Source organism: Acanthaster planci, linkage group LG03 (assembly GCF_054643075.1).
Source record: "Acanthaster planci isolate LZ-2023a linkage group LG03, COTS_SCS, whole genome shotgun sequence".
In the NCBI taxonomy this organism is placed as follows: domain Eukaryota; kingdom Metazoa; phylum Echinodermata; class Asteroidea; order Valvatida; family Acanthasteridae; genus Acanthaster; species Acanthaster planci.
In genome coordinates this window covers 6,880,354-6,903,343 of record NC_141779.1, presented here as the reverse complement: position 1 = coordinate 6,903,343, position 22,990 = coordinate 6,880,354, and the positions used below count along the sequence as shown (strand labels likewise).

At 37.8% G+C, this 22,990-nt stretch overlaps 1 long non-coding RNA gene and 1 other non-coding gene across 8 annotated transcripts in view; one reads left to right on the top strand and one right to left on the bottom strand.

Moving 5' to 3' along the window:
• LOC110989512 (uncharacterized) overlaps positions 1 to 20,114 on the bottom strand; it is a 221,988-nt gene extending 201,874 nt beyond the window's left edge. The window contains exons 1-7 of one of the 7 annotated variants that reach the window (XR_015424857.1): positions 19,589 to 20,099; positions 11,947 to 12,163; positions 11,050 to 11,118; positions 10,516 to 10,679; positions 9,913 to 10,013; positions 9,538 to 9,688; positions 7,164 to 7,709 (exon numbers count right to left, since the gene is read on the bottom strand). This is a non-coding gene — a long non-coding RNA (uncharacterized LOC110989512). The other 6 variants (XR_015424855.1, XR_015424854.1, XR_015424856.1 and 3 more) reach the window with 6 other exon arrangements.
• Positions 20,115 to 20,173: 59 nt separating this feature from the next.
• Positions 20,174 to 20,255, top strand: Trnas-cga (transfer RNA serine (anticodon CGA)). Its single transcript has one exon. It is a non-coding gene; the product is annotated as a tRNA-Ser (tRNA).
• Positions 20,256 to 22,990: the final 2,735 nt, after the last annotated feature.

The following is a 22,990-nucleotide window of genomic DNA, read 5'->3' as shown; positions in this document are numbered from 1 at the left end:
ATAAAGGTAAAACCAGAGATTATCTTAAAAGCTTTTTGGCCTTTTGAAACTTGATTAATTAATCTATAGCACAAACCTTTTGTAGAAATGATTTGATCATGTCCATATAGGTTCAAGTTTGGAACCCAGTCACACATGCACTTCAAGAGACACAGCACTTGGGAGAGTGACCCTTTAATGTCACATGACATGATTATTTGATGACGTAACCATCACGTAAGGTCAATTTCGTCTATGACACTTCCCTTTCAAAGCAACTGCTAAGTTTTAACCCAATGGGACAAACACTTCAGGAGATACAGTGCATTAAGGGATGCAGGTTTTATGTCACGTGATTTGTCACTTAATGACATCATCATCACACGAGGTCAATATTTGCCCAAAGCACTTCCTTTCCAAGATATCTCCAAGGTTTGAACCCAATTGGACATAGACTTCAGGAAATGTAGTACTTCAAATGAAGCACCTTTAAGGTCACATGATTTGTCACTTAATGACATCATCATCACATGAGGTGAATATTCGTCTAAACGACTTACCTTCTAAGATATCTGCAAGGTTTGAACCTAATTGGGCATATACTTCAAGATGTATAGCATATTAAATAGTCCACCTTTAATGTCACGTGACTTCTCACCTGGTGACATCATGATCACATGAGGGTAATATTCATCTAAGCCACTTCCCTTCCAAGATATCTGCAAGGTTTGAATCTTAATGGGCATATACTTCAGGATATATAGCATATTAAATATTCCTCCTTTAATGTCACGTGACTTCTCACCTGATGACCTCATCATCACATGAGGGCAATATTCGTCTAAACCACTTCCCTTCCAAGATATCTGCAAGGTTTGAACCTGATTGGGCATATACTTCAGGAGATATAGCGTATTAAATAGTACCCACTTTAATGTAACAGACTTATTGTTTGATGACGTCAGTACAAAATGAGCTCATTATTTGCCAAAAGAACTCTCTTTCCAAGATATAAGCAGGGTTTCAACCCCAGCACCAACACCAACAGACTAATCACTTAAAAAAAAAATTAATACCTATTACTTCTTTTAAACAATAAGCCTACTTCGGTTTCAACAGGAAGGGTCACATGATTTGACCCACACAAGACGAATTGAAGGCCCATTGTATATTCTGGCACTTGGCACAAAAAACATGTTGCAGGAAGTCACAGTTGATTTATATGTATTTTTAAATTTAACGGAATAGTTAAATATTTAACATTTAATAATAAATCAATTGATGAAGTCATCATGACGTAATTATTTTAGTATCATCTTTGCCCCAAGGTATTTCCTTGGTATAACTTTGATGATGATTGAAGATAGCCAAGTAACCAAAATGGTGCCTAAAAAACGCGTACAAAGTTAATGGGCTGAAATAAATACTGAAAAATGAATAAAAAATTTGTTGATGATGTCATCATGACGTCATTGTTTGAGGACCATCTATGCATAAGGGTTGTTCATTGACATAAGTTTGATGAAGATCCCAAGCTGCTAAGGGACCAAAGTCATGGGCAGAAAAAACGTGCACAAAACAAATGGCACTTAGGTCAGAAGAAGAAATAACGAGAGCTTATCTGTCTGTTTGCCAACAGAACAGAGGGCTTTTTCACATTGTTTTGCAATGTTGAACAATTTGTGTATACTGGAAGAGTAAAGGCAAAAAATTAGTCAGTGAATATAATCTAAAACGAATGTTCAACAGAGAATGTTTTATCAGTGTAACTTTGGTTTATGTGATATAGTGATGATGTTCATGAGACTGATCATATGATGACGTCATCTGCAAATCGTGTGAGTTTTTGACTAAACCATTTGCATTTAAATATACAATAGATAAAAGGTTTCAGCCGAATCTGACATGTAGTTTAGAAGATATAGTGATTTTAATAATAAGGGAATAAAAGTGTGGTGGAGCGTGTATCAGAAGAGAGCTTTCAATTAACCCAATCACATATGTGTAGTTTAGAAGGAACACTTGTTAATGAATGCCCCTTTAATGTCACGTCATTGCATGGTCATGTGGTTACGGCACCACTACATAATGTCACTTTTCATCTATTACACGTCCCTTTCAAGATACACGCAAGGTTTCAAAGCAATTGGGACTCTGTTTAGGAAATATTATGCTTTAAGGAGCACCCCTTCAATGTCACGTGCCTGTCACGTGATGACATTGTCAACACATCATGCCAGTTTTCATCTCAAACACATCCCTTAGTGGATACATGCAAGGTTTCAACCCGATCGGACAAGTAGTTTAGTTAATGTAGTCGTTTCAAATCTGTGTACAAAAAGCTATGGGAAAAAATAAAGATTGAAAATTTCAAAATAATTTACATGATGACTTCATCAAGATGTCACTCCTTTGGTAGATTATTTGCCTGATCATCTGTGCTTGGTGTAACTTTTAGACCGATTCAAGTCTGCTAGCTGAAGATATTGCAACTTGAAATCTATGTACAAAATCTATGGGGAAAATTAAAGATTTAAAAATGCATAACAAATCATATGATGATGTCATCAAGTTAGACAATATTTTGCATGTGGGTCGTCATTGGGTGTAAGTTTGATAATGATTGAAGATTGCTATGTGACGAAAACTGTGCCTCAAAAACATGTACAAAGTAAATGGGCAGAACAAAATATTGAAAAATATTGAAAGTTGCGAAAAAGCCCAAAAATCAGAACAAAAAGAATGTCTTTTTTGCAAATTTGCAAAAAAGCCAACTAGAGCTTATCTGTCTGTTTGCCAACAAAACAGACGGCTTTTTCGCATTCTTTTTTACATTTGAACAACTACGGCATCATCACATCAAGTAAGTTTGCGTATATAACACCCCTCTTTCAAGTTATCTGCAAATTTTCAACCTGATAGAACATGTACTTCAGGAGATATTAGGCTTTAAAGAGTGCACCTTTAATGTCATGTGACTTGTCTCCTGATGACGTCATCATCACATAAGGTCAATTTACCTCTAAAGCACTCCCTTTTCAAGATATCTGCAAGATTTGAACCCAATCGGACATGTACTTCAGGAGATATGGGGCCTTAAAGAGTGCACCTTTAATGTCATGTGACTTGTCTCCTGATGACGTCATACCACACAGGCACAGTGTAACTTAAGACCATGGAGGAATGGTAAGACAAGACGCATAGTTTGTGGTTTAGCCACTGTGTGGTTTTCCCAGGAATAGACAAAGGGTTGTTTCTTAGCTGCTGCTCAAGGAAAGGCATTGTCCATGCTAGCCTGGAATACACTCATGTTTTGGCTTGTTATGCACAGACTCCCTGCTTGGTTGTTGTAAAGGCAAGTGCCAGACTAGGAATGATTTCTTAGTGGAATCAAGGCCTTGGCTGGTGGAATTCTTAAGTTGTTACAGTGCACATGCACTGTAGGATTCCCACATGTTTTCGTCAACCCAAGTAAAAGGACCAAGCCTTGAATATTTAGTTTTTCAATATACCTGTATGTAAAGTTTAAAGTAACTTTCTTTTGTTATTAGCTATATAGCCACATGATTGATTTTATTCATTAAAATCACTTGTGGCAGAACCTTGCAAGTGAACAACACAGGCATTCAAGGTGTCCCTTTCTGCCCTCTGTTTTACAGATTTTAGTATTGACCAGCCTCAGTCATCCTACCCGCATCTGACATGATGACGTCATTTTTACATAAATAATTCAGAATTACATTTGTTTTATAGTTAGTACTTGCTGCAAGTTTGACGATGATCAACAATTAATAAGGTATGAAAATAGTGCCTCAAAAACGTGTACAAAGTCAAGGGGCTAAAATGAATATGTAAAAATCGATGATAAATCACTTCATGTCATCATCATGACGTCATGTTTCTGGGAACATCTATGCATAAGGGTTCACCATTGGTATAAGTTTGATGATAATCCAAAGTCGCAAAAGCACTAAAGTCACCGGTAGAAAAAACATGTACAAAACAAATGGGCTTTTGAGCAGAAGAAGAAAAAGGATGAAGAACAAAAAAAAATAGAGGTTTTGTCTGTCTCAAGGACAGAGCAATGGGCTTTTTCGCATTTTCTTTTTTTTTTCTTAAGACAAGGGCATTTCTTCATTTGAGATACTACCACATTTGAATATCGCCCTTTTGGACATTAGGAGATATAAAGAATTAAAGTTTGCACCCTTTACATGATGTCACCTTGCCAACTCTACCAAATTTCAGCCCGATCAGACATGTAGTTCACAAGATACAGGCTTGTAAAGAATGTACTTTTAATGTGACGTGACCAGTCACACAATGAAGTCCTTACCACATCGGGTAAATGTTTGTCTAAAACTCTTCCTTTTCAAGAGATCTGCAAGGTTTGAACCCAATCGAATATGTACTTCACGAGATATAGAGCTTTGAAGAGTGCACCTTTAATGCCACGTGACTTGACTTCTGATGACGTCATCATCACATCAATTCGTTATTCATATATAACACTTCTCTTTCAGGTTATCTGCAAAGGTTCAACCTGAAAGAACATGTAGTTCAGGAGTTGTAGGGCCTTAAAGAGTGCACCTTTAAAGTCACATGACTTGTCTCTTGATGACGTCATCATCACATGAGGTCAATATTCCTCTAAGCATCCCCCTTCTCAAGATATCTGCAAGATTTGAACCCGACTGGTCATGTACATCAGGAGATAATATCTAACATAACAGTATTTGATTGCACATTTCACATTTTCTGTGTACAAAATTTAAGGAAAAAGATTGCAGGACCACTATAAATGACATCTGTTGCACTATCCTGAACATTTTTTAATCAATCAAAAAGTAGAATCCAGGCAAAATTAATAACATTTGACATTTCCATAATGTTGATAATATCCGTTATGAATAAAAGCAACTGTTGATGACGTTATCACTAAATGAGCTCATTATTTGTCTAAAACACTTCCTCTCCAAGATATATGCAGGGTATCAATCCAACACTAACACCAACAGACTAATTCCGTTGAAAAGAACTTAATGGCTTTTACCAGTTTCAAAGAATAAGGCTACTTCCGGTTTCAACAGGAAGGAAAGGTAACGTTATTTAACCTAAACAAGACAAATTCAAGATCACATTTTATCCTGGCACTTGCTGCAAACAGAATGTTGCGGGAGGTCACAGTTGATTTTATATGGACTTTTATATATTTAACGGAATACTGAAATATTCAACATTTAATAATAAATCACCTGATGGAGTCATCATGGTGTAAATATTTCAGAATTATCTTCCTTTTATAGTTAGTGGTTGCTGTAAGTTTGACAAAAATCAACGATTATTAAGGTATGAAAATAGTGCCTCGAAAACGTGTACAAAGTCAATGGGCTGAAATAAATATTGAAAAATCAATAATAAATCACTTGATGACGTCATCATGACATCATAAATTTGGACGTATCTTTGCATCAGGGTTTTTGTTGGCTGTAACTTTGATTACAATTGAAGATCGCCAATTTACCAAAAGAGTGTCAATGAAACGTGTACAAAGTCAATGGGCTGAAATAAATAGAAAAAAATCAACAGTAAATCACTTGATGATGTCATCATGACGTCATTGTTCAATGCACATCTTTAGACAAGGCTTCTTCAATGATGTAAGTTTTGATGAAGATCCAAAGTTGCTAAGGGACTAAAGAGGGTGGTGGAAGAAACATGTACAAAACAAAAGGGATTTGGAAAAGAAGAAGAAAAAGGAGAGTTTATCTGTCTGTTTGCCAATATAGAGGGCTTTTTTGCATTGTTTTGCAATTTTGAACAATTTGTGTATACTGGAAAAGTATAGGCAAAAAATTAGAAGGCGAATATAATTTAAAACGAATGTTCAACAGAGAATGTTGTATCAGTGTAACTTTGGTTTATGTGATATAGTGATGATGTTCATGTGACTGATCATATGATGATGTCATCTGCAAATCGTGCGAGTTTTGACTAAAACATTTGCATTTACAGATACAATAGATAAAAGGTTTCAGCCGAATCTGGCATGTAGTTTAGAAGATATAGTGATTTTAATAATAAGGGAATAAAAGTGTGGTAACTTGTCGTTAATAGCCGATGAGGGACCTGGTGGCCAATTGACCAGTCAAATGATGACATCATCGGCACATCATGTTGGTTTAAATCTGTAACACTTTTTTAAAAACGTGTAAATGAGAGCTTTCAATTAACCCAATTACATATATGTAGTTTAGAATGAACACTTGTTAATGAATACCCCTTTAATGTCACATGATTGCATGGTCATGTGGTTACGGCATCATTACATAATGTCACTTTTCATCTATTACACGTCCCTTTCAAGATACACGCAAGGTTTCAAAGCAATTAGGACTCTGTTTCGGAAATATAATGCTTAAAGAGCACCCCTTCAATGTCACGTGCCTGTCGCGTGATGACATTGTCAACACATCATGCCAGTTTTCATCTCAAACACATCCCTTTGTGGATACATGCAAGGTTTCAACCCGATCGGACACCTAGTTTAGTTAATGTAGCCGTTTCAAATCTGTGCACAAAAAGCCAGGGGAAAAAATGAAGATTGAAAATTTCAAAATAATTTATATGATGACTTCATCAAGAAGTCACTACTGTGGTAGATTATTTGCCTGATCATCTGTGCTTGGTGCAACTTTTAGACCAATTCAAGTCTGCTAGCTGAAGATATTGCAATTTGAAATCTATGTACAAAGTCTATAGGGAAAATTAAAGATTTAAAAAAGCATAACAAATCATATGATGACGTCATCAATTTGGAAAATACTTTGCATGTGGGTCGTCATTGGGTGTAAGTTTGATAATGATTGAAGATTGCTAAGTGACCAAAACTGTGCCTCAAAAACGTGTACAAAGTGAATGGGCAGAAAAAAATATTGAAAAATCAATAAAAAATCACTTGATGACGTCATCATGACGTCATGCTTCTATGCACATCTATGCATAAGGGTCCTTCATTGGTGTAAGTTTAATGACATTCGGAAGTTGTTTAGGCACTAAAGTGGTGGCCAGAAAAAACGTGCACAAATTAAGTGGCCTTTTGGGGAGAAGAACAGGAAGAAGAAGAAGAAAAAGAAAAAAATCAGAACAAAAAGAATGCCTTTTTTGAATGAAAGAACGAGAGCTTTCTGTTTGCAACATGCAGAGGGTTTTCTGCTTTTATTTTGACTCAAAAATATTGGAATATCTTCACTGTAACACTTTGCGAGATAATAGTTACGACACAAAGTTGCTAAACATTAAACAAATAGTCTGAATTAACTCTATCACTGTAGGCAAAGAGCAAGAAAAGAGATTGCAGGGATGGTGTGATGTTTTGAAGCATACTCTCTTGCCAGACACTAACATCTTTGAAAGCAAGTTAATATCTATCACCAATTTCGAATGATAAGCAACTTTTGGTTTCAACCCGAAGCAAGGGTCATATGACTAAACGTACACAGGATGAAATGAATATTTCAATTTTAATCCCACATTAGGGCAAACATCATATCATGGGAAGTTGGGTTGATTTTATATGTATTTTGAATGATTAAAAATAACCTTAAATAACGGATTGTAGTTTCACACCTGATGACGTCATCTTTGAAGACCATCTCATCCCTACTAAGTGCTTCTGTGGTGTAACTGTGACTATGACCCAAGCTTGCCATTTTGACCAAAACTTTCTCCTGAAAGTATACAATGTGAAAAATAAATATTTAAAATTTCAAACAAATGATTCAAAAGATACGTCATTGCGACGTCAGTGAAACAGAGTAAACATTGCTCTTAGGTCTTCCTATGGTGTAGCTTTGATGAAAATACATCTCTGCTGAGTGACAAAAATGACCCGTGGAATGTGCGTACGAAATGAATCACAGGACAGTCATCATGACATTATGCTTCGCATCATATCTCTTTGCCACAGAGTTTTTCTATATCCTATAGGATATCTGCAAAGTTCCAATCCGTTGGGACATGAACTATTCAGGAGATATAGCGCTTCGGAGAGTGCACATTTAATGACATAATGTTATTTTTGTCTACATCAATTAATTTCCCTTCGTAGCTGCCTTAATGATTGCCACATTTAATAACCAATGTTGAATTCCATGAAGTGAGGGTGCACAACACTCTTGGTAATACACATACAAATTTAACTTACAAAAGCCTGCAGGAACTTTTTATTAGACTTTCAGTTTGGTTTGTACGCGAGACCAAATTTCAACATCTCTTCAATATGTTTGAAATAAAGTGACCTTGATTTGGATCACAGATAACACAATGTTTCCCTTGCCGACTAAAAAGCATAATGGGCAACGAACGATGTAATGATTAGTTATTTCATATACACGCACTGAATTTAATTTATGTACCTTAAGCTTGTTTAATTAATAGACTACCGGTGTTTGTAACTGTTGCTTCATCCCAGTGGAACGTGCAGAAAATATCAATTAGGTAGTACATAATAGAAAATGCTGAAATTCACCACGTGAGGGTGCAGTTCAGTTCTCTCATAAGGGCTTGATTGCCCAAAAAGGTCTGCTTCAGTTGTGTTTGCATTTGATCAACCCTGACGGTCTACGATGCATGTAATATCTTAAAATCAGAGGAGTGTTAGGGCTATTGGTATACACAAACTAAGAAATGGCGAATTCAAAGATCGGAAGAAAAATAATACATCAGTTTCACACAATTCCTTCAAAAGTACAACTCCTTATTGCCTACTGAATTTGAAATGGACAAATCTACAAGTGCACAGAGTCTGAATGTGGAATTTAAGTGTTTGTTGAAAAATATATTCAATATATTGAACATGGAACATGGAGCCTGGTCTAGAGGTTGAAGAATTATCAGAGTTGAATGCTCAAGTGTCCTACTCTTTATTTATGACACATGAAGGGAAAAACTGCATTTGCATGTACTTTCGGAGATTTTAATATTTTAACATAAAATCGGTGAAGTGTGTTTTGGCCTTGAAGATTTCCAGACATACTTAAGAAGACATGGGAACACAAAATATATGGCTCTTGTGAATGCTGAAATCATCGCATAATTCGGATAATTCATAATTTCTGCGGTACTCTTGAAAAAACGTGTCAAGCCATTTACACATATACATGTACTTCTCATGTCCTATTTTATGCAGTTTTTCAGATCATCTTGGTATTTTGATGAAGTCCTTCTGTAGAACAATCTTAGTACAAATTGCATTTCCACTGAAGACACCTGGGACACCACAGATTTCCCCCATGTACGTGCTGGTGAACATTATTCTGTGTCATCTAAAAATGGAAAATATATTCATTATGCATCAGTTCGTGTGTTGATGTCTGGAAAAAAGGTGTCCGAAGTTTCAGCACTTTTGATATCACTTAGCTACATAGGAGTAGGAATGTAGGATGTTGATCATTAAGCGATTTGCATTATTACATGCATGGGCCCCCCCCACTCTTTGCTCATGACTGCCTTAATTAGAATACAATACCAATAGCAGGCCTTTGCAGTACTAAATACCTTGTCATTTTCTTTGCAATTGGTTGCCCAACATCTTCCTTCATATTGAGTAGCGGTGCATGTACATGTAACCGCAGTTACATTACATTCCCATCCTTGAAACTAACATCATGTAGAACAGATTTCACTTGTGCAGCAGCATGAAAGATACCTTTACACACAAAGCAAATAATGGGGATCAATTAAAAATATCAGGATCTTATGAGTGCTGAAAAAATTGCACTGTTCTTCCAAAACTAGTTTGAAAAAATTTTTGCAAATGTCTTTCAATAAGTTGTAGCGGTTACAAGTACACATACAAGTAAATCTCACTTCCTGTCACTTGCAGGTTTTTAGATAATATTTTTACGAGTACTTTAATGTAGCAGTTCTCACCATTCTGTGGATCAGTCCTGGTTCAACCTGCATTTCCCTCAATGATACCGGGGACATCCAACATGTATGAAGACTGCGTTCGTGTCTCTGCAGATGAATACCTATATCATCGCAAAAAGGGAAAACATTTATTACAGGTGCACCAGTTTACGTGTTGATGCATGAAAAACTGAAGTCAGAACTTGGACACAAACTTCGCACATGTGTGCATGTATTTTGGGGTTCTCATTAAATGGAGAGTATGTGGGGACCTGAATCTTAAAGTGGGGGACCAGGTGTTGATGAGGGAACCATTCATGATGGCAGTACATGGATACCCCCCCAACACACACACAAGTGTGTATTTGCCTGCAACTAGGGACCCCCTATTGTTCCTCTTTTGTTTGTACTTTTTTAGAAGACCACCCATATGTTGTGTACACAGTTATCAATTGGGGACCCTCTGTCAATTGGGGACCTTATTGTCCTCTATTGTTCAGGGTCCCCAATTGAACGCAAAAACAAACTCACCCACACACACTTTGCTTCATAACTGTGTAAATCAGAACTGGCAATATGTCTACATGTATATGTCAATGCGAAAGTAGGCCTTTACACCATTACCTGTTAATATCCTTGCTTGGTTGTATAACAACTTCCTTTATTGTGGGTACCCAAGCCTCTGACATCTACATGTAATTGCAGTTATGTTGAATTCCAATGCTCTGAACTAACAGAGAGAACAGATTTATCTCTAGGTTTCACTTCAGCCACAGCATGAAGGGTGCCTATACACAGAAGCAAAAGAAATTGAACAGCTTACATGTACATAAACGTGTAAGAATCAAACACTGTGAACCAGTAATAATATGTTTTTGTCTTTAGAGAATAACAATGAAATATGCACATTGTGTTTTGAAAATATGAAGCAAAAAAATGCCTTCATGTCTTAAGACATTTTTCCTTAAGTGTATTGTATAAAAACCGCTGACTTCTTTTCTGTCCTGAAGATTTCCAGACACTTCACATGACATGGGGATCAATTGAAAATATCGGGATCTTATGAATACTGAAAACTTCACACTATTCTTCCAAACCAGTTTGAAAATTTTTTGCTGTTGGTTTTCAATAAATTATAGCGGTTACATGTACACATACAAGTAAATCGACTTCCTGTCAACTGCGTGATTGCATGAATGAAGACTCCTCTCGTGTGCCGATGAACATCTGTATCATCGCAAAAGGAAAACGTTTATTACAGGTGCATCAGTTCATATGTTGATGCATGGAAAACTGATATCAGAACTTGGACGCAATAATATAGCATACATTGTGTACATGTATTCAATGGCATACATGTTCTAACCTTGGGTTCTCACTAAATGGAAGTATGTGGGGACCTGAATGTTGACGAGGGAACCATGGACCCCCCAACACACACACCCAAGTGTGTATTTGCCTGCAACTGGGGACCCCCTATTGTTCCTCTTTTGTTTGTACTTTAACTTTTTTAGAAGACCACCCATATGTTTTGTACACAGTTGTCAATCGGGGACCCTCTGTCAATCGGGGACCTTATTGTCCTCTATTTTTCAGGGTCCCCAATTGAATGCAGAAACAAACTCACACCTGCACCCCCACACACAAACTGTGCTTCATGACTTCATTAACCCTAACAGTCCCAGAACAGGCAGTCTGTCTGTATGTCAGTGCAACAGAAGGCCTTTTTGCCATTACCTGTTAATTTCTTTGCTTGGTTATAAATACAACAGCTTCCATTATTGTGGGTGCCCACGTCTCTGATATCACCATGTACATGTAACTGCAGTGACGCTGAATTCCAATGCCCTGAAAACAGATTTTTCTCTAGCTTTCACCCCAGCACCAACATGAAAGATACCTAAACACACAAAATATCCATATCCATCCAGCTTCCAAACCCAGCTGCCCAGCGCACTATACCATGTGAACGCTCGTTGTACATGTATATATGTGATTGCATATGAGTAGCTAGCGCTCGTTGGGTACACCCATACTCATAATAACTCACTCAACTCCGAATCCTTCCGCAATTTCTTGCTCTGGTGCATGAATTTGGTTTTAGTTCAGCTTTTGTGGGATTACCATGGAATCTTCTTATCAAGCAAAGTCCATAAAGCTCTCAACTGGTGCAATTTCAGGTCCGGGAGGTCCCAACAGTCTGAGAAAACACATGTGCATGTCGAAAATATATTTCCGATGTGTTGGGATGTGACCGCGCAAACGTGAATACCTGCATGGACGAAATGCTTTAAACATTTGGTTAAGGCCTGACATAAGATCTCCAAGTTCATTTCCAACAATATTTTTCACAACTTTCTAGCCAAATAATATGTACAGGTAAATAGATATCATGCAATAAGTCTATGTGACAACGCTGTTACTTCAACGCATCCAACGATCACACAGATTACGGCCATTTTCCAATATCCGACTTCGTCTTCGTCTCAGGCTTTGTTCCCAAAACAATCTCCGACTATGGGCTTGAAGCGTTTACATTACAGTGGATTACTGTAATTTTTAGCTTTCAATTTGGTGTTCTTTGGCACTCTTAGACTGATTACTTTGCTTACAGCTTCAAAGTTATCTAATAAAAAACAGTTGAAGCCTGAGACAGAGTCAAAGTTCAGTATTGGAAAACAGAACAGCTGATTGCACAAAGTAAGGACATGCGCAAACGCGTAGGCAAAACAGCACTTGTATGCATGGGTTTCAAAATGTGTACAAAGTCAACGGGAGAAATTAAATCTTCAAAATTAAATAAATCAATTCATGTTGTCAAAGTGAAGTCATTCTTCCAGAACCATCTATGCTTTATGGTCTTTGCTTAGACCAATTTTAATTTTGTGGAGTGACTTTGGCCATGCCATTCAGGCAGTTAAAAAACGTGGACAAAACAATTGGGTGGAAAATTATCCAAAATATCCAAAATTCAATTAAAAATCTGGTGATGACGTCATCATGACATCATGCTTTGCTGCACATCTTTGCCGTAGGGTCTTTGCTTGAGGAAACTTTTATGGAGATACGAACTTGCACAGGGACTAGAGTGGCGTGCAGAAAAACCCTGTACAAAACAAAGGGGGTTTAGGCTGAAGAACATGGAGGAGAAGAAAAAGCAGAAGAAAAGTAAACTAGAGGTCTCTGTCTGTGTAACAGAACAGAGGGCTTTTTCCGTACATTCAAGTCATTTCCTATAAACAAGACAGTTTCGGGCTCTTACGTCATACTTACATCATTATTTTGTTATAATATTTTTATGGGGTCTTTGCATGGTATAACTTTGATGACATTGGAAGTTCGCTCACAGACCAAATATTGTGCCTTCAAAACTTTTAAAAAGTCTATTGGACGGTACAAAGAATTTAAAAATCAATAATGAATCACACGATGATGCCATCTGACGTCAGTATTACTTTACAATCTTTTGATAAGGGCTGTTGACACTTTGGTGACAATTCAGCTTTGCAAAATTGCCAAAATAGTGTTTTGAAAATGAATACAAAGTCAAAGGGACAATATAAACGTTTAAAAATCAATACTATCATTTCGTCATTCATTTGCAATAATCCTGCATCAGTGTCCTTGTTTGCTTTCACTTTGGTAAGGATCAAACATCACAAAGATACCAAAATTGTGGCTAGAAAACCTGTACAAAGTCAACGGGCAATATGTATAAACTCGGTTGCAGAAACACTGCTCCTTTAAGTTCATGTCACATGATTTGCGCTGAAAATGAATAATTTTTATTATTACTTAATAATCAGACTCTTCAGTACATTTCAAACCGAATAACAGGGCGTAAAGTACCCGATTTCTCTTTTGTTTTCATGGTAATCTTGAGCCAGAGTAAAGGACTACTTGTTCACTAGTGTTAAGTAGAAAAACGTGTACAAAACCTATGGGGAAAAATTAAATATTCAAAAATCAATACAAAATAAGCTGATGATGTCATCATGATGTCATCCATTCGCAATAAATTTTGCCTCAGTGTCTTTGTTGGCTATCACTTTGGGAACGATCAAACATTGCAAAGTGACAAAAATTGTGGTTCAAAAACGTGTGCAAAGTCAAAGGGCTAGAAATGTGTGCAGGAAAACTGCTCCTTTAATTTCATGTCACATGATTTTTTTCTAAACTGGAAAAAATTATGAAATATTATTTGATAATCTGACTCGGGTATATTTCCAATCGAATGCAAGGAAAAATTTAGTCTGATTTCTCTTTCTTTCTGGTAGTAATTCTCGGTCGAAGTTAAGGACTGCTCACGCATTATGCTCGACAATTGTGTGTACAAACCCTATGGCAAAAATCAAAGCTCAGGTACAGTCTTAACGTTGTTGTGCAACAACGCCATCTATGGTTCAATACAGGACATTTTGTTAAAAATTGAAACCCCAGGCAGGTACAACTGTAATTCTGCAATAGCGCCTTCATAGCCTTATATATGAGAGTCAAAAAAGTGCGTGCAATCTGTGTACAAAGTCTATGGAAAAAAATATTCAAAAATCAATAAAAAATTAATAAGTCATCATTGTGAATTTCTTCCAGGACCGTCCTTGGAAGATTGTTCAACTATCTGCTAAGTTTGAAGTCTGTCTGAATTTCCTAACTGCCAAAGTGCTATGTCAGAAAGAACTGACTGAATATTACAGAGAAAAAAAAATATAACGACAGGTTCCATGTCTGTTTGCAAAAGAACATTGGGCTTTTTCACTTTTCATTGAAAAGACCATCGTCATGATTGCATATCTGCAAAGTTTCATCCCACGGGAACATATACTTTTGGAGATATAAGGCTTTAAAGGATACACCTTTAATGTCACATGACTCGTCTACTGATGACATCATCATCCCATGAGGTCAATTTTTGTCTATCACACATCCCCTTCCAGATATCTGCTAACTTTCAACACGTTGTTCCATGTCCTTTTGGAGATACAAGGCCTAAAAGAGTGCAATTTTAATGTCACGTGACTTGTCTCTTGATGACGTCATCATCAGGCAAGGTCAATACACCAAGAAATCTGCAAGAATTTAAGCCGATCGGATATGTACTTCAGGAGATATAGGGCCTTGAAGTGTGCACCTTTAATGTCACGTGAATTGTCTCCTGATATCGTCATCATCACAGGAGGTAAAAACTCCTCTAAAGCACTCCCTCTTCAAGATATCTGCGAGATTTGAACCCGATCAGACATGTACTTCAAGAGATATGAGGCCTTAAAGAATGCACCTTTAATGTCATGTGACTTGTCTCCTGATGACGTCATCATCACATAGGGCCAATATACCTCTAAAGCACTCCCTTTTCAAGATATCTGCAAGATTTGAACAAAATCGGACATGTAGTTCAGGAGATATGGGGCCTTAAAGAGTGCACCTTTAATGTCACATGACTTGTCTCCTGATCACATCATTATCACATAACGTCAAATTTCCTCTGAAGCACTCCCTTTTCAAGATATCTGCGACATTTAAACCAAATTGGATATACACTTTTGGAGATAATGTACTTTAAATGGTGCACCTTTAATGCCACCCGACTCGTCTGCTGATGGCATTGCCATCACGTGAGGTCAATTTCCGTTTTCTAAACCTTCCCTTCCTAACTACATGTACCTGCAAGGTTTCAACCCAATAAGACATGTAAAATATGATATAGAATACAAAACATTATACTTACCGCCGAAAAGGCACAGATTTGATTTTTAAACATTTGTCCCTTTTGGCGTTCCATACATTTATCTCTTTTGGCGTTCCATACATTGTGGCCTGCTCTCGGCAGCACGTGGTCGGCATTTTGCCAAGTCCCGAGTCTATTATATAGCTACGCACTCTGCGCCGTCTATGTTGCAGGCAGATATTGGGCGTCCACACACACACACAGTAGCATATGCACAGCTCTGTGCGAAATGGGATTTCCAAGTTGGCAGTTTACATTTTAAGGGGGTTTTTGTTGGCGTCGCTTCACGTGTGTGAAAAAGTACACCAGTTATGCACTTCATGTAGCTGAGTCCAATGTTTTACCTGTCATCTCATGCACAATTCACACTTATATCTCGTACTGTTGATTTTTTACCAGACTTTGAAGAATAAAAGAAGTTTTTATTGTAACTTCCGGTCTGATGACATCATCAGCACCAATCTTCACACACATGTTGACAGGGTAAAGATGATCATCTACATCAATTTTCAGGCGATTCAGACAAACTTCGCCACAGACATCTATTCAAAATTCATTTTTAGGAATTTTTACCCTGTCGCTAGAGGGCACTTGATAATTAGGTGATGTCATCAGTAGATGATTTGAAGAATACAATATCCCAACAGACTAACACAGTTGAGAACAACTTGATACCTATTACCATTTTTAAACAATAAACCACTTCCAGTTTCGACCCACACACATGACACAAGATGAAAGAATGAATCTTGTGACCCACACAAGATGAATATAACCACTTCCTGCTGGGAACTCCGGAATCAGAGACGTACGGTTTATATGCGTGGCCGGGGTTTCCGAAATCGGACAGAGGAAACAGGGCCCTGTAACAAAAACTGTACTCTGAACAAAAGACCAGGCTGCTGGGCATTACCGACATTTTCCACTCTCAAAAGCGGTGGTAATCCAGCCTTGTTTTGAAACCGTATACCACGGGCATTGGGAGCGAGTGGATTACCACCGGGGACAAAAGCGCTCCACCACCGCAGCGATGAGCAACACAGCACCACTGCATATTAATCTGGCCCCTATTGAAAAGAGGTCAGCAGTGTACTGAGCCAGGTTCGTCAACTAAAGACAGTTACACAACACCGCACAATCTGGGCTCTGTTTACAAGGCTGCAGGCCTGGCTGAAATACTCGGGCGTCAATGAAGGTCACCTGTCAACTTATAGTACTGCCTAAAGATTACTTTGTGCAGCTATAAACGACCGTTAAATAAAATGATGAATTTTTGAAGGATTTTGAAAACGGAAAAAATGACAGTCATGCCGGCCCAGCATCATCAACATTGAAAAATGCCCCGGCGTGAAGTGGTTAAGACCACATTTTATCCTGCCACTTGCTGCAGACAGAATGTTGCGGGAGGCAAGGGTTGATTTTATATGGATTTTAATAAATTTAACAGACTATTTAAATATTCAATATTTAATAGTAAATCACTTGATGATGTCATCATGACATAAAAATTTCAGAATTATCTTCGTTGCATGCTGTAACTTGGACGATGATCAGCGATTACTTAAGTACCAAAATAGTGCCTTGAAAACGTGTACAAAGTGAATGGGCTGACATAAATATTTAAAAATCAATAATAAATCACTTGATGACGTCATTGTGACTTCATGTTTTGGCATACATCTATGCAATAATGACTATGTCTATGTCAACTTTGAATGCTGTGCAACAAAGATTATTGGCAAAAGTCCTGCACATAAAAAACTTTGGGCCCAAAAAGAAGAACCCCCCCCAAAAAAAATCCTGAAGATTCCAAAGGCTTTTTCGCAAAATTGCGAAAAAGCCAAAAATAGAGGAAATGCATCTGTCTCAAGGACAGAACACAGGGCTTTTTCATCTTTTTGTGGTTGTGAAGAAAAGTGCTTTGTTGGCATATCACAAAATGTTTGAGAATGTTCATATTCATACAAATATATAATTTTAACCAAAAAGATGTGCTTCAAGAGATCAGTTTTAATGTCACATGACTCGTCCCATGATGATGTCATCATCACGTGAGGGCAATATGCGCGTGTCAATATTCTTCTAAAGCACTCCCTTTTCAAGATATCTGCAAAATTTGAACTTGATCGGACATCTACTTCAGGAGCCCTGTATGGGCCTTAATAGTGCACATTTAATTCACGTGACTTGTCTCCTGATGCTGTCATCATCACATCAGGTCAGTTTTCGTCTAAAGTACTCCCTTTTCTAGATATCTGCAAGATTTGAACCTGATTGGACACGTACTTCGGGAGATATAGGGCCTTAAAGAGTGTATTCTCCATTGACATCCTTCTGCAAACTCACCCTTTTTTTGCATAATCATAAATATGCATTGCAACTCTAAAAAAAAAGTCTTTCATAATTTCTAACATAACAATAATTAATTGCACATTTCAGATTTTCTGTGTACAAAATTTAAGAAAGAGCTGGCAGGACCACTATAGATGACATCTGTAGCACTATCCTGGACATTTTGCCGCAAAAATGAATTCCAGTTTTGATAACTGAGACTAGAAGTTGTACTGCATTATATCAACTCTGAAACCCCTCTCGCATTCATCGGCAGACAACGCCATGTGGGATCTGTAAGGGGTCTGGTGTTGTCATTGACTTCATCACCCGTCCTGTTTGGGGTTCAGGACTTAATACGCCCCCACGCAGATCAGGTGTCTTGCCCCTTTTTTAATCAACGAAAGAGTAGAATCCAGGCAAAATTGATCACACTTGACATTTCGATAATGTCCGTTATGAAAAAAGCAATATTTTGGTATTTGACAAAGTACGATGTCAACGGTGACTACATCAGTTCATGTTTTGAAGAATACCATACCCCACCGAATTTCACGGATCATTTCAGTATTCAAAATTGGGTAATAAATCAGTTGATGACGTCATTATGATGTAAATATTTACGTATTATCTTAATGGTGAGTGCTTGGTGTGACTTTGATGATGATCGAATATAGCTAAGTTACCAAAATAGTGCCTCAAAAACATGTACAAAGTCAACGGGCTGAAAGAAATATTGAAAAAAAAATAATAAATAACTTGATGACATCATCACAACGTCATGTTTCTAGGACCATCTGTACATAAGGGTTCTTCATTGGTGTAAGTTTGATGAAGATCAAAAGTTGCAAAAGCACTAAAGTGGCGGCGAGAAAACCTGCACAAAACAAATGGGCTTTTGAGCAGAAGAAGAAGCAAAAAAAAAGAACAAAAGGAATGACTTTCTCACAAAATTGCAAAAAAGCAAAAAAAAACAATTTAAGGAAAGCAATAGCTGCTTCGGCAGTGAAGCCGATCGAAGCAGCTTAAGAAGAAGGAAGCAATTAAAAACAGAGCAAAAAGAATGCCTTTTTCGCAAAAGTTGAGTATTGGAAAACGGCCTTGGCAGAAACCTGTAAAATGACCCTTGACTCCGACAGGTGGATCCTGGAAGTAATCGATCAACACCAAGCTCAGAAAAAGTTGTTTGCCCCTAATTCCATACCAATTAGTATTTCAACACTCAAAGTCCCATTTGATAACTTGCACATGATAAAAATCCTTTTTCTCCCAAATTTTTGCCCGTCTTTCTTGCGTACCTATCTCCAAAGTAACAGAGTCAGAAGTTGGAAGTGAAGCCACCATTTTAGAGGGGGTTTTTCAGTTTTGCTGAGTTTTCCCTGACATTTGTCTACTTGTGAATAATGGGGAGTATTATCATGAACACTCAAATGAGAAAGTATCATGCAAGAAGGAAACCGTATGGATGAGAATGGAAAGTTTTGGGCAGAAAAGCTTGATGTTAATCAATTACCTTTGGGGTCAAAAATACAGTCTGTTTAAAAAAAAAATTACATTAAAACAACATTGATTAAAAAAAAAAACATTTACATTTCTTGGAAAATACGTTCCGATCTTTTTGACTCTAATTCTGCTTCGTACCTCAGGGGCCACAAAAGATGGATCTCTACATGACCAGGTCCCCATCCTCACTTCTGTACGCTACGCCTTTTCTCCCGTGGGGGGTCTTGACCAGAACGTTTTTGACTACTCCATCATCTCCGGGAAACACCTCGATGACTCGCGCCACGCTCCACCACTCCTGATCCCGTCTCTGCATGCTCTATGCAGTAGCCTCGGGTCGTACTCAGCAGTTCGAGCGCTCAGGAGTTTACTCGTGTTAATGGAGTAGCTCGCTCGAACGCACCCGAAGCGTAGGCATATACATGTGCACAAACTGAATGACCGCTTCAACATTCTTGCGTTCGGAAATCCGGGAACTTCTGTACATTATTGCATCAGCACGAAGGCGTTTGCTGTGTGTTAAAAGTCCATATTGACGTCAGGCCGACTGCGAAAATGCGTGCAGTCAACTTTTGCTTAGTTGTATAAGCTCAAAATGTAACGTTCCAAATAAAAAAATAAACTTCACACCATTTTACACCCCATGACCATGTACCAACACACCACCAGAAACGTGTTTTATTTTAAGTACTTTTATAATTTTTTTAACCGTTTCAAGGAGTAGTCGTGGTGGCCGAGTGGTTAAGGCGTTGGACTCGAAATCCAATGGGGTTTCCCCGCGCAGGTTCGAATCCTGTCTACGACGGAACATATTCCTCTTTTTTTTCGAAAATGTGTTGTTGATATTCAAAACACTGTCAAGTGTGTTTTCCCAACAACTGTGGAGTCTGAATCGTACCTTCCCCTTTGGCTGAATATTCATATACTTTTTAAAAATAATAACAACATACACGATTTCATTACAGCTGGACCTTCATTTTTGGCCCATTGTCTCCACGAAAGTGCTAACACATATACCTGCGTGTAGGCTTTAAGCTTCCACGCACATTAGACACACTTGAAAACAATGTTTAATTCATAAATTCCCACCAACCATTAATGTTGCCACTATGCAAAGACACAAAATTAAGATGAGTTGGAGAGCTGAACTTGTTTGAAGTGGTGCTTGCATGTAACGTTTTGCCACATCAGAGGGAGGCTTGTTTCGCCATACCAAATGGGGCCAATTTTACAATAATCAAATTTTTGAGAAGAACGAATGCAGTTTCATTTGATAGTTTTGAACATCTAGATCGGGGAAATATCACTTAACATTGACCTGTAAGAGAAATGGATTAGTCGAGAGAGTGCTACATCATGTGGACAGAAAATGAGTTGGTTCAATGTTCTACCAAAACACGTACAGCATTAAAGGTTACTCTCTGCACTGCAGCTTATGAATGTTCATCTCATATTCATTACAGGTATGTGGGTTAAATATTTTATATTTACTTACGGGTTGTGCCTTAAAGGGTGGCTGCAATAGATTTTTGTGATTACAAACCTCTAAAACGTACCTTTCTGCCTCACTTAACCTTATTTTCGAATTCTGTTTCATTATTTCAAATGGTTTAATGCCTTTTGGGCTTTTATGCTTCATGAGATTTCCAGATTCACCAGCAAAACTGTGATGTCATCTCAGGAAGAAGCCTCAGTGTTACAGTTTGTACACAAAAAGTCATGCACTTTTGTAGATTTTCCCGGGCTTAGTTCTCTCTTCTTTGCTGATTCATTGTTCACGTGCATAAGAACAAGACAATGTCAACCCCTCTCTCAGAAATGTTTCAGTACATATATGTGAATTCTGCAGTGGGTTTACAATAGCACATACGGTGCGAGCAAAACCTTACCGTTTTCAAATGTAAAGTAAAAACTCACCTTTTTGATGTTGCATCTGCACAGTGATACTGCACTGCAAGATTTCTGATTTTATTTAATAAGGTTTCTCTGGTAGAGTTATTATTAATTCCAATGTAGGTTTAGCTGTGATTTGTAATGTGTCACCGTGTCTGGTATGATCACTTCTCGTTCAGTGTAGGTACGGATAGAGGCGTCTGTCCCCGGTAAAGATCAATACATCACCGATGCCAGTAGGATTAGGTCTGGGTAAAATTATTCTCCCCATACTGCAGTTTGAGTACTAGTGCGGTGACATTCATCTATTAATCCCTCCATTTCTTAAATCAGTTATTGGCTGGCGAGAAGGGCATTACATCTATGTTTTGGCCTTTTCCGCAAGTCGCACGGAAATGGTATTCTTTTCGTCAATTTTTTTTTCCGGGGGGGGGCTTTTTTGCAAGTTGCGGAAAGGCATTCTCGGGGGGGAGCTTTATCACGACTTGAGAAAAAGGCCTTCATTATTTGTTCTTTTTTTTTTCTTTTCTTCTTCTTCTGACCCCAACGCCTTGTTTTGTACACATTTTTCCTAGCTTTTGTTCCTAAACCAATCCAGATCTTTATCAAACTTGCACCAATTAAGGACCCTTTTGTGTAGATGTGTCTAGAATAATGATGTCATGATGACGTCATCAGGTGTCTAAGTACAATCAGTTGAAGATGGACGGATTTTTATCTTTAAAAATCGATATTAAATCAACCGCGACTTCCCCTAATTTAGTGTTTGCGCTAAAATGGCAGTAAAATTTCAATTTTACTGCCATTTTAGCGCAAACACTAAATTCATTTCATCTCGTGTACTAAAGTCACATGACCTGTTTCCGGTTGAAACCAGGAGTGGCTTATCATTCAAAACTGGTGACAGATGTGAACTTGCTTCCAAAGGTCAGTCTCTGGCGAGATAGTAGTCTTTAAAACATCCACTGGTTGTTGCGATCCCTCTCCTTGCTCTTTACATCAACTGATCGAGTAAATTTAGGTTTTTTCGTTTTTCTTCCGACTTCTTCTGCCCCGAATCCCCTTTTGTTTTGTACACGTTTCTTCCACCATCGACTTTAATCCCTTAGCAACTTTGATCTTCATCAAACTTACATGAACGAAGGACCCTTGTGTATATATGGTCTTAGAACAATAATGTCATGACGTCATCCAGAGATTTATTGTATATTTTTTAATATTTATTTCAGCCCATTGACCTTGTACACGTTTTTGAGGCACCATATGGGTAATTTAACTATCTTTGATCGTCAGCAAAGCTACACCATAATTACGTCATGATGACGTCATCAAGGATTTATTATTAAATTTTGAATAGTTAAATATAATGTTAAACTTTTTAAAATCCATATAAAAATCAACCGTGGCCTCTCGCAGTTTTGTTGTGCGAGTCAAATCACGTAACCCTTCCGGTCAAAATTAGAAGTGTGCTTATTGTTTAAAAGTGGTAATAGATATTGAGTTGTTTCCAACGGTGTTTCAACGGCGCCCTCTACGAACAGGTTGAACATTCTGGAAAAAAAATTGAAGAGATGTCTGTGGCGAAGTTTGTCCGGATCGCCTAAAAATTGATGTGGATGATGATGCATGAAGTGCATAACTGGTGTG